Source organism: Heloderma suspectum, chromosome 3 (genome assembly GCF_057233095.1).
Source record: "Heloderma suspectum isolate Gila_16-S chromosome 3, 16-S_ref, whole genome shotgun sequence".
Lineage (NCBI taxonomy): Eukaryota > Metazoa > Chordata > Lepidosauria > Squamata > Helodermatidae > Heloderma > Heloderma suspectum.
In genome coordinates this window covers 200,118,755-200,131,799 of record NC_139460.1, presented here as the reverse complement: position 1 = coordinate 200,131,799, position 13,045 = coordinate 200,118,755, and positions in this window count along the sequence as shown.

Here is a 13,045-nt window from a genome sequence, read left to right as displayed (position 1 = left end):
GATGAGATGAACAGGGGATATTTTCATGTGGGATTGTCATCAAACATTTTCTAACTGACAATCTGCTCCTCATGCTCTGTTTTTTTAACATTGCTTTGTATATATATATATATATATATATATATATATATATAACCATTTTTCTTCTTTGTATGCATCAGAATCATTTCTCTCCTATGAGTGGGCCCAACCCTGTCTGCTGCTTCCTGATCTTTGTGTTTCCAACACTGCAGAAAATTGCCATGGCAACTCATTTTGATGTCAACAAGAGAGCGCTGTTTTACACAGCATCAAGGATATGTCATCGCCACTGAGGAGGCAGACTTTATGAAGCAACGATCCTCATCTCATGGCTCTGTAGTAAAAGGAGAAATGATCAGATCATTAATTTGGTGTGGTTTGGGACAGATCTGTATTGCCGAAAACATTTACAGACAATGGAGACAAGCTAACTTATTATGCCACAGAAGTATTTAGCGAAATAGTTTTAGTATGTCTGTTTGGCTCCAGGCATGGTGGACCATCTAAGAGTGATAAAAATGTCTTGTCTTTACCTAATGGTTGTAGTGATCTACAATAGAGGTTAGTTGTTGCTTATCTCATGTTCAAATGAGATTGGAAACAACAGGTTTTCCCCAACCGTAGTCCTATACCAAAGAACTGGGGATGGGCGAACTCACCGGAGCCCATGTTTCCCAACGAACAAACATGGGTTATGGGCGGCACAGATGGTGAACCCGAGGCACATGGGCTGTCTCTGGCTCACCTTCAGTCCCAATCCAGCTCTCCACTGTTCCCCAGATGTCCACATTCCCATTCTCTGGCTCCACCCTCTTCCTCCCAACCACCAATTGTTTGGTGTTTTCCCAGATATTGTGCAGTTTTTTCCTCCTACTAAAAGGTTAACACTTGCCTCTCCTCTATTAAGGCTTAGTTTCTTGTAGTAAGAGCTTTAAGCTACAATATCCTGGTATTTTTTTATGTTTGGCTCCACCCCTTTTGCCTTTGGCCCCACCCACCACTGGAATATGGCTTCTGAGAGCCACTCCAAAATTAAATTTGGCCCTCAGATAGAAAGAAGTACCCTGCCTCGGGATATGGGGAGGACATCATTCAGTGGGAAAGCCCATGTTTTATACGTATAAGATCTCAGGCTTGGTCTCTGCCATCTCAGGTAGAGGGGATGGGAAAGACCTCCGCTTGACATCTTAGAGAGCTGCTTCTGTTCAGAATGGACAATACTAGGCTAGATCGACAAATGCTATGACTTGTTATAAAGGTAGTTTCGTATGTTTCAATTCTTGATGGGACAAGGAACCACAAGATATGATCATACTCTCACATCATTGGCCCTTTCCAGCAGCTCCAGACATTTTGTTGTTCTTTTCATACCTCTCTTCACAGCAGAACCAATTATCTCTGAGGATTCCACACTCTGAAAGCCAAATACCATGCCAGTTATCACCTCTATTAATCTTATTTTCATGTTCTTGAGATTCTCAGAAGCAGCTTTTGACCCCTCTCCTTGCTGCAGAATAAACCTGGTAAACCCCTCAAGGTATTTATTTACTGTTTACTGTCTGAAATGTAGAGAAAGATAAAGGCACCCTTATAAAACATTACAATAAAATCACAATAGCCCAGTTCACACAATTGTGCCTGTGAGCCACAGTGGCTTATTTTCCCCACTGCACATGCCAAACACATGCCAGGGGGCTTTGCATAATTACCCCTGGGAAATATAATTACCCTTAGCATAATTACCCTCATCATGTCACGTTAATGTGGCCAGGATGGCTTGTTGCCATGGGTAACAAGCTATCCAGAACCCATGTGCTGTTGTCAAGTTCTGGGTGGCTTGTTGCCCACAGCAACAAGCCACCCTGGCCAGGTTCACATGATACGACAAGCCATGCTCCTGAGAGTAATTATGCTACCCCTCCCCCTGCCATGTGACTGGCATGTGATGTGCAGGGTGGTTAACAAGCCACCATGGCTTATTAACCACCGTGCAATCATGCAACCTAGGTCAGAGGGTTGGATCTAGACTTAGTCTCAGAGTAGTAGACCCCTTGATTTCAATGGGTCTGCTCTAAGCATGACTAGATCCAACTCAGTAACATAGCACTGTAAATATGGCAGTTAATTATGGAAAATGGCCTTCTTTCTTGCACAGTCTAGCATTTGTTGATAGCCAGCAAAATCCCAATGACCACTGATGGCTAGCGGCTCCTCCAAGACAGCAAAATGTGTGTTGTATCCCATCTGACTTGTTGGCGATTGAAACAAACTGAGATCTGCAATCTTGAATTTGGCCACAGAAAACGGAAAGCAGCCAGAATGGGGTTTTTTCACTGGCTGAAAAAAGTTGCTGAGCAGTTTCTGGCTCACATTGTGCTGATTTTTTATTTGATTTTCAAGAAGTGCAAAAGGAACTGTGGAAAAACAAACAAACCCTGCCCTGCCCTCCACTTCTTTGCACCTGTCTCCAGCCATTGTTCCTTGAGCTGCTTTTTCAGTGCCATTTCCTTTTTACTTGAAAGGACCTCATTGTGTGACCCACGGCAATCATGGATTACACAGTGAATCTGACAATGTCGCAGACTAATGTTGCCAATCAGAATTGGGTGAATTATTGGCTCGGTGAGGGCAAAGGAAGCTGTGTTACCTACCTTTGCAGCTGAATGCTAAGGCATCTAAACATCTGTATTAAAAAAGCTGTGCACTAATGAGCAGCAGTGCCAAGTAGATATATTTTTTTAAAAAATGGTTATAAGGCCCTATGGATATTACTAAAGGGGTGGGGTGTGGGGAGGCGTTTTTCAAGTGGTGAGAAAATGTACACAAAATTCAGCTCCTTGAATTGATTAACACCAGTGTCCCCAAGTTTTCTGGACCTGTGGGCACATTTGGGAATTTGAGAAACTGCTCTGGGTACCACCACAAAATGGCTTCCATGGAGGATGACACATAATGGCTGCTGTCAGGGCCTGGCTAGTCAAAAGAGGTGGCAGGGGAGAGAAATAGTGAAGCTAGAGGTGGGGAGAGGGGAGAAACAGTGAAGTAAAGGGGGGGATGTTGCAAGGCTAGTGGCTGGGAGTGGAGAGGAACAGGAAGATAAAGGGGTGAGTGGGAGAGAAAGAGCAAGGCTAGAGGCTAGGGAGGGAAAGAAGAAGGCTAGGGATGGAGAAGGGAGAGAAATACTGAGGAAATGAGTTGGTTGGAGAGAAATAGCAAGGCTGGAGGCTAGGAGTGGAGAAAGGGAGAGAGTGCAAATGGGAAAGGCCTGTGTGGATGGAAAAAGATTGGGTGGGGCCAGGAAGGAATTCTTTCCTTCTCTTCCTGTTTGCTGAACAGCTGATCAGCAGCTGGTTAAGGGATGGGAAGGAGAACCTGGCACCTCAACATTTTTCAAGTTTTTTTTTGAAGGGGGCAGGAAGCAGAGAGCTTCGTGGGCACTGCTAGAGGTCCCCATGGGGCACCATGGTACCTGTGGGTGCCAAAGAGACTTACTCTGGAAGAAGTAAGGGAAAGGGAATCCTCCAGAAAAGTCTCTAAGAGTTTGTAATTCCATTGATAAAGACCCGTGTCGAAATGCACTGGGAATTCAATTGGTGCATAGAATGATAGAATCATAGAATAGTTGGATTGGAAGTAGGGATGGGGGAGAATTTCTCCCTGAAACTTCGGGGGGCCGAGTGCCAACATGTTCGGCCCCCCGAAGTAGTTTCGGGGAGAAATTCTCCGCTCCCCCGCCCCCCGCACTCCCCCCGGGACGGGACTTACCTTTCCCGAATGTCCCTCCTGGCGGCGGGTCCCGGCGGCGGTTCGTCAGGTCTTCGACAGGGGCAGAAGCGGCAGCCAGTCTTTCGAGCAGCTGCCACCGCCACCATTCCAATAAAAGTAAAAAAAAACACCACGCCCCCGTGATAGGCTACATAACGATTAACGTAGCCTATCACGGCTAGATTTGCAAAGTACGCTATTTGCGTTGCCCTTATTTTCGCCGTAGTCTACGTAAAGATTTACGTAGACTACAGCGACCAAATAAGGAATGCGAATGGCGGCTCCCTATGGGGGCCGCCATTTGCGTACACGCTTTTTTTTTTTAATGTCACCCGTGATAGGCTACGTGACGATTAACGTAGCCTATCACAGCTGACTTTGCAGATCTAGCTGTGATAGGCTACGTTAATCGTCACGTAGCCTATCACGGGGGCGTTTTTTTTTTAACTTTTTATTTCGCGGCCAGGCAAGGCGAGGCGCCTCCTCCCCGGCCTGAATTTTGGCCGGGCGAGACGGGAAGCCTCCCCCCCGGCCTGAATTTCGGCTGGGCGAGGCGGGAAGCCTCCCCCCCCGGCCTGAACTTTGGGGGGAGCAGCGAAGCGCCTCCCCCCCACTGCGAAGCAAGCTGCGAGACCAGGTAAGTGGCTTTCGTGCACCCCTAGTTGGAAGGGGCCTACAAGGCCATCAAGTCCAACCCCCTGCTCAATGCAGGAATCCAAGTCAGAGCATCCCTGACAGATGGCTGTCCAGCCTTGTCTTGAATACCTCCAGTGTGGGAGAGCCCACCACCTCCCTAGGGAATTGGTTCCATCGTTGTATTGCTCTAACAGTCAGGAAGTTTTTCCTGATGTTCAGCCGGAATCTGGCTTTCCTGTAACTTGAGGCCATTATTCCGTGTTCTGCATTCTGTGATGATCGAGAAGAGATCCTGGCCTTCTTCTCTGTGACAACCTTTCAAGTACTTGAAGGGCGCTATCATGTCTCTCCTCAGTCTTCTCTTCTCAAGGCTAAACATGCCCAGTCCTTTCAGTCTCTCTTCATAGGGCTTTGTTTCTATTCCCTTGATCATCTTTGTTGCCCTCCTCTGAACCCTCTCCAGCTTGTCTGCATCCTTAAAGTTCAGTGCCCAGAACTGGACACAGTACTCCAGATGAGGCCTAACCAGTGTTGAGTAGAGGGGAACTAGTACTTCCTGGGATTTGGAAGCTATGCTTCTATTAATGCAGCCCAAAAGAGCATTTGCCTTTTCTGCAGCCACATCACATTGTTGGCTCATATTCAGCTTGTGATCTACAACAATTCCCATGTCTCATAGACTCATAGGGTTGGAAGGGGCCTGCAAGACCAACCAGTCCAACCCCCTGCTCAATGCAGGAAGCCTGATTCCCAGGCAGTCTCCCATCCAAGAACTAACCAGGGCTGACCCTGCATAGCTTACAAGATCAGATGAGATCAGACACATCTAGCCCTTCGTGTTTGTCCAAGAGCCTTCTCTCTTGCAGTATTGTTGAGCCAAGTATCCCCCATCTTGTAACTGTGCATTTGGTTTCTTTTTCCTGGGTGCAGAACTTGCCATTTATCCCTGTTAAATTTCATTCTGTTGTTTTCTGCCCAGCACTCCAGCCTATCAAGATCACTTGGAATTCTGTTTATGTCTTCCAGGGTATTAGCTATTCCTCTCAATTTTGTGTCATCTGCAGATTTGATCAGCATTCCCCGCACCACCCCCTCCAAGTCATTAATAAAAATGTTGGAGAGCACTGGGCCCAGGACTGAGCCCTGCTGTACCCCACTCATTACTTCTCCCCTGTTCGAGACGATCCCATTGATAAGCACTCTTTGAGTCCGATCCTGTAGCCAACTGTGGATCCACCGGATCGTTGTTTCATCTAGCCCACTTTAGCTAGTTTGCTAATCAGGATATCACGGGGGACTTTGTTGAAATCTTTGCCAAAGTCAAGGTATATGATGTCCACAGCATTCCCACAGTCCACAAGGGAGGTTACTTGATAAAAAATGAGATCAGATTAGTCTGGCAGGATTTGTTCTTGACAAATCCATGTTGGCTTTGAGTAAACACTGCATTATTTTCAAGGTGCTTCCAGATGGATTGCTTTATAATCTGCTCCAGAATTTTCCCAGGGATTGATGTCAGACTGACTGGTCTGTAGTTCCCAAGTTCCTCCTTTTTACCCTTTTTGAAGATAGGGACAACATTAGCCCTCCTCCAGTCATCTGGCACTTCCTCTGTCCTCCATGATTTCTCAAATATAATAGACAGTGGTTCTGAGAGTTCTTCTGCCAGTTCCTTTATGACTCTAGGATGCAGTTCATCTGGCCCTGGAGATTTGAACTCATTCAAAGTAATTAGGTGTTCCTTGGCCATATGCCTATCGATCTCAAGCTGCAATCCTGCCCCTTCAGCCTGTACTTCGCCTTTGCCAGGGGGTTCATAGACCCTCTTTTGGGAGAAGACTGAGCTGAAGTAGGAACTGAGCACTTCTGCCCTTTCTTTGTCATCTGTTATCATTTTGCCATCCTTATTTAATATTTGAACCACCATTTCTTTCCTCTGTCTTTTACTATGCATATATCTGAAGAAAGCCCCTTGTTGCTTTTAGCATCCCTTGCTAATCTCAGCTCATTCTCAGCTAGGGATAGCGGAAAATTCCGCCACAGATTTCAGTGAGGCTGAATGCACTGGCATTCAGCCCCCCGAAAACTGTGGCGGAATGGCCTGCCCCCCCCGCGCCCCCGCGGATCCCCCCAGGACAAAGCTTACCTGGGGCAGATGTTCCGGATGGCGGCGGCTTCGGTGGCGGTGGCTGGTCTTCCCACTGGCCGCCACCACTGCCATTTGCAGACTGGTCTGTTTTTTTTTTTTACATTGACGTGATAGGCAACGTAAAGACTTACATAGCCTATCACATCTGAGTAGGCTATGGCCGCCGCCATTTGCGTTCCTTATTTTTTGCCATCTTAGTATACATAAATATTTACGTAGGCTAAGACAGCAAAAAATAAGGAACGCAAATGGCGGTTGCCATAGCCGCCACCATTTGCGTACGCTTTTTTTTTTTAACCTACCCAGACATAATAGGCTATGTTAATACTTATGTAGCCTATCACAGCTAAATACAGGGTTGCAAATGGCGGTGGCTATGGCAGCCACCATTTGCATCCCTGCAGGCTGCCCAGCAGCCGGATGTCTGGCTGCAGGCAGCTGGAGCCGGCCAGCGGCTCTGCGGCTTGGCCGCGGAGTGAAGCCAGCTGGGCAGGATTCCAGGGGGGAGGGATGGAGCACCTCCCCCCCATCAAGGATTCCAGGGGGAGGGACACAGCGCCTCCCCCCCAGCAGAAACAGAACAGAATGGAAGGTAAGTGTTCCATCCATTCCTATTCTCAGCTTCAGTCTTCCTGATGCCATACCTGCAATTCTGTGCTACCTGCCTGTACTCTTCCTTTGTAGCTTGGCCTTCCTTCTACTTCCTATATGTGTTGTTTTTTGTTTTCAGGTGATCTCTAAGCTTTTGGTGAAGTCACATTGGCTTCTTCTGTTGTCTTCTGCCTTTTTTTTCTTGTTGGAATTGTTTGTAATTGTGCCTTTAGAATTTCCCTTTTAAAAACCTCCCATCCATCTTGGACTCCTTTTCTTATTAGAGTCACTTGCCATGGGATCTGACTTATCATTGTTCTGAGTTTATTAAAATGAGCTTTCCTGAAATCCAGGGTACACGTTTGGCTACATTCTGCTTTTGCTTCCTTTAGAACCAAGAACTCAAGTATCACATGGTCACTTTCCCCCAGAGTTCCCGTAACTGCTGCTTTATCCCCTGAGTCATCTCAGTGCCCATACTCCAGTTCCTTCCTCCAGGAGGAAGTTCTCAGCAACACAAGTCAGGAATTTCTTGGCAGGGTCATGTTTTGCAGAATTTGTCTCCCAACAAATATCAGGGAAATTGAAGTCCCCCATTACTACTACATCATGCTTCCTTGAAACACTGGCAATTTGCTTTTCAAAAGTTTCATCCTCATTTTCTCCTTGATTGGGTGGCCGGTAGTAGATCCCGACCACCATGTTCCTTTTATTCTTTGCTCTATTTATTTTAAACCAGTTGCTCTCAATGGGGCTACCAAGCTCATCCTCCTGTATTTCTGTTCAGAGATATGTATTTTTAACATATAGTGCAACTCCACCTCCCTTTCTGTTCCTTCTTTATGAACAAGTTATATCTTTCAATTGCTGTATTCCAGTCATGGGAGTCATCCCACGAAGTTTCAGTTACACCTATCAAGTCAAAATTTCCCTCCTGTATGAGTTCATGTTTGTTCTGTTTGTTTCCCATACCCTGGGCATTAGTATATAGACATCAAAGACCATGTGCTTTATAGTCTGGCTTTCTTCCTATTATTGGGTGCTATTAGAGCTGATTTCTCTGTAGTGGTGCATCATGAGCCTTCGTCCATTGGTGTAGCTGTTCCTTTTTTGATGTTGGCCCCCTGGTTCACACTATTCCTAGCTGGATGTGGATTTGTGTGTGCTGCCCATCTGCTCAGTCTCTGCATCTAGAAAAACTGTATTACCCAGAGTACCAGAATCCTACAATGCTATCCAAAATTGTCCCTTTAAAACACTAGGGATGTACAAAACGACTTACCTGTTTTGTTTCGTGACATCTGTGGTGGTGGGGAGGCTCTTCGTCCCTCCTCCCCCAAAATCCTCGCTGGCTCGCTCTGCTCCACAGTGACTCTGCAGAGCTGCTGGCCGGGGCTGCCCACAGCAACATCTGGCTGCTGCTGGGCTGCGCAGGGACACAAATGGTGGCTGCTGTAGCTGCCGCCATTTGCATCCCTTTTTTTTGCCATGATAGGCTACGTAAAAATAGGGATGTATGAAAGTCCCTTACCTGAACCTGAAAGTTGATTTGCGGTGGGGGGGAGGCGCTCCGTCCCTCCCCCCGAAATTCTGGCCGGGGGGGAGGCACCCTGTCCCTCCCGCCGTGAATCCATTTGCATCCCTGCAGTCAGCCGTGATAGGCTACATAAATGTTTATGTAGCCTATCACGGCTGAGTAGGGATGTACGAAAGTCACTTACCTTTTCGCAGGGGTGCTTCGCGGTGGGGGGGAGGTGCTTCGCTTCTCCCCCCGAAGTTCAGGTGAGGGGGGGAGGCATCCCACCTCACCCGGCCGAAATTCAGGCCGGGGGGGGAGGCTTCCCGCCTCGCCCGGCCGAAATTCAGGCCGGGGAGAAGCGCCCCGTATCCCTGGCCGCGAAACAAAGTGTAAAAAAACAACAACAACCACCCATGATAGGCTACATAACAATTAATGTAGCCTATCACGGCTAGATTTCCAAAGTCAGCCGTGATAGGCTACGTAAATCGTTACGTAGCCTATCACGGGTGACTTTGAAAAAAAAAAGCATGTACGCAAATGGCGGCGCCCTATGGGCGCCGCCATTTGCGTTCCTTATTTGGTCCCAGTAGTCTACGTAAAGATTTTCTTAATCTTTCTACGTGAATCTTTACGTAGACTACAGGGACCAAATAAGGAATGCAAATGGTGGCGCCCATAGGGCGTCGCCATTTGCATACGCGCTTTTTTTTTTCTTCAAAGTCAGCCGTGATAGGCCACGTAACAATTTACGTAGCCTATCATGGCTGACTTTGGAAATCTAGCCATGATAGGCTACGTTAATCGTTACGTAGCCTATCACGGGGTTTTGGGTTTTTTTTACACTTTGTAATGGCGGCGGCGGCAGCCGGTCGGAAGACCGGCTGCCGCCCCCGCCGAAAGGCTGATGAACCGTCGCCGGGACCCGCCACCGGGAGGGACATTCACCAAAGGTAAGTCCCATCCCGGGGGGGGTAGGGGGGCGGAGAATTTCACCGCCGATTTCAGGGGGCCGAATGCGTTGGTGCTCAGCCCCCCGAAGATTCGGGGAGACATTCTCCGCCATCCCTACAGCTGAGTGAAAAAAAACCCCGCGCGTACCCAAATGGCGGCGCCCATGAGCTCCTCCATTTGCGTTCCTTATTTTGGCACATGTAGTCTACGTAAACATTTACGTAGACTACGGCAAAAATAAGGGGAACACTATTTGCGTTCCCCTTATTTTCGCTGTAGTCTACGTAAATGTTTACGTAGACGACACGTACCAAAAAAGGAATGCAAATGGCGGCACCCATGGGCGCCGCCATTTGCGTACGTGCGGGTTTTTTCCCCCCACTCAGCTGTGATAGGCTAGGTAAACATTTATGTAGCCTATCACGGTGTTTTTTAAAAAATCTAGCCATGATAGGCTATCTAAATCTTTACGTAGCCTATCACGTTTTTTCTTTTTTTTCTTGGAAATGGTGGCGGTGGCAGCCGGTCAGAAGACCGGCCGTCGCCACTGCTGAACTGCCACTGGAGCCGCCGTCGCCAGGGACATTCACACAAGGTAAGTCCCATCCGGGGGGGGGGGCAGACCGTTTCACCCCCAATTTCAGGGGGCCGAATGTGCTGGCATTCGGCCTCCCCGAGATTTGTGGCAAAATTCTCTGACATCCCTATTTACGTAGCCTATCACAGCCTCCGCAGGGACGCAAATGGCATCCCTGCATTAGCCGTGATAGGCTACATAAGTATTTACATAGCCTATCACGGGAAAAATCGTGAAGCAAATGGCGGCCGCAGATGCGGCCACCATTCACAAACAGCGTGAACGGCACCAGGTAGGTGCTCCATTTCGTGCACCTTTCGCGGGGTGGTGGGGTGGTGCGGCTTCATTCCACCACAGATTTCGAGGGGCCGATGCACTGGTATTCGGCCTCACTGAGATCTGTCGTGGAATTCTCTGCCATCCCTATAAAACACCTCATTCCTTTTGCATTAGTAGGAGATGGTGCCGTTCTTGGTAGCCCTCTTTATATCTCAGGATTAGCTATGGCTTAGCAATGCCATTTGTCCATGCTGAATGAAAAAGCAAAGGGAAAATAACGAAACTGAACCAGAGTGTTGTAATCCCATTGGAATAGCCAGCAATATTATCAGATAGAGTTTGCTAGCACCAAACAAAATTTCCTAGATTGAAACTGGAGGGTTATTTCTGAGGTGAAACTGGTGAGGAATCTTGAGGGAAGTTAAAGGTGCAGTCCTATCTATGTTCAGACAGAAAAAAGTGGCTGGGGAACGCTGCGAGCTGTAGGATTCTTTTTCTGTCTAAGGTGCATAGGATTGTACTTTAAATAATATTGGATATAGCTAGTGAAATTTCCCTAAGAGGCTCATCCCATCCTTAGGGTGATACTAATTTTCCCCTAAAGCTAAATTTGAAGCTAATCTGGTGTTGTGTCCTGCTCAAGCAAAGCAGTTGAAGAATTTTGAGAAGAGCCAAGAGCTTCAATAAGGTTAGCAAAATTCCTAGGGTTACAGGGAGTAGGTTTCACAAATGCCTAATAATTGTTTGTTAACTAAATGAAAGCTTTTGTTTTCTGTGTAGACAGCTAACAAATTATCAGGGCGCCAACTATATGGCACTGCCTTGACCCCCCACCCTGTCTCAACTGTGCAGCAATGAGGCTTCGAACCAGCATGCTCTGCAATACACTCGGGATATACAACGTGCTTCCCTAACAGACTCGCCGTGCCCCTCCTTTTCTGCCATTATACTGAAATGCACAGCTGTGCAGTCCCATGAGTGTGGGGGTGTGACACGTCAGTGGCTGTTTTATATTCCAGGGGCTATGCTATGTCTTTCTGACCCTGTTTTAGGTAAAAATTGGGTGTTGTGTGTGCCTTCATTTCTACACCATCAGTTTGTCAGTTCCCCACTCTGAGACTCTCGCGATGGTTCACACTCACAAGTGTGAGTGCTACGTGCCTAGCCATTGCTCTGAAATGGTGCCCAGAGCGATGTTGTTCCTTCCCCCAAGACCCTCCCCAGCCCTTGGGTACTGAGTCCGAAAGCAACTGTTGAGAAGATACGAAGCTGCAAAAATGTGTGGAAGTGTGATTAAATAGATGAAAACACCCCTCTTTGCCTCTGTAACTGCACAGCTGCGAAGGGATGGGGGAGTAAAGGGGCATCACAGAGTGATGCAGGCACTATGCATGTCTACAACACGCCCACTGTAAGATGTGAAGTCAGTTTGGGGACAGAACAGATGGCCCACAGCCGCGGGGGAACCTGCAGCAACCCCCCCCCCCCCAATCACAGTAAAACAACTCCTTGGAACTCCACTTTTTCCGGGTGAAAACCATGGATGGCTGCAAAGTTGCAACTACATCATCTATCATGAGGGACCTCGATTCGCACCCACCTGGAGTAAAAGCCCAGTGTTGATGTGGCCCAGGAATGCTCACTGCTCATTAGAGTCCACTAGGTGCTTTGGAAAAGCTAGAATGTCTGATGCAGTTTGTTGCTATAATGTAAGAATGCTCTTTCTCACCAAACACTAGGGATTGGCATAATGGTTCACATCAGGCACCAGTGTTTAACCACTTAAGAAATTCAGGGCCATGGAGGGGGGCGGGCTATGAGTCAATCACACAGCCATATTGCACTCTGCTAGCTTCAAGTTACAGACATTTCAAAACTGTCAGCCCCCCCCCCCAACTCTAAAAAAGAAGCTCTCCCCTGTATGACACTGTCACATTGAAAACCTGCAGTAATGCTTCCCAAAGGCGATGACATTAAGACACTGCATTCAATTGAGCACATCGCCTAAGCGAAAAACCATTTAACCCCAGGTTTAATAGGTGCCTGCCATTCCCAGAGACAAATAGAATGGAGGATTTGGTTGAGGTTAAATCATATTCACTTAAGAGAGGTTGTGGGTCATTGTTGGGTATTTTGTGTGCATGTGTGAGTGTGTGTGCAATTTTTGGCAAGTTAAATTAGAAAACAGCCCATGGGAAGTTATTAACTTTTCATTAGGCTCAAACAAAAGAACATAATTTCTATTCTAGAATGTCAGAGGCTTTATTTTTAGTGGCACAAATGCAAAATGGGGATGTAGGAATGAATGTAAACTTGTAAAATATGAAATCTGCTTAAGGCATAAACTGTGGACAACCTATTAAACCAAGGAATTGGCGCTACAGAAAGCAAAAGCAAGGTGAACTCCTTGAAAGAAAGCCTTATTATGCTGCTCAAAGAACAAAATGCCAGCACAACAAGGGAATGGAATGAGTCAGGAGATTGCAAAATGGATGGCGAGATGTTTCCTTCGATGTCAGCAGTGAGCAAAAGTAATTAATCTGATGATGTCTCT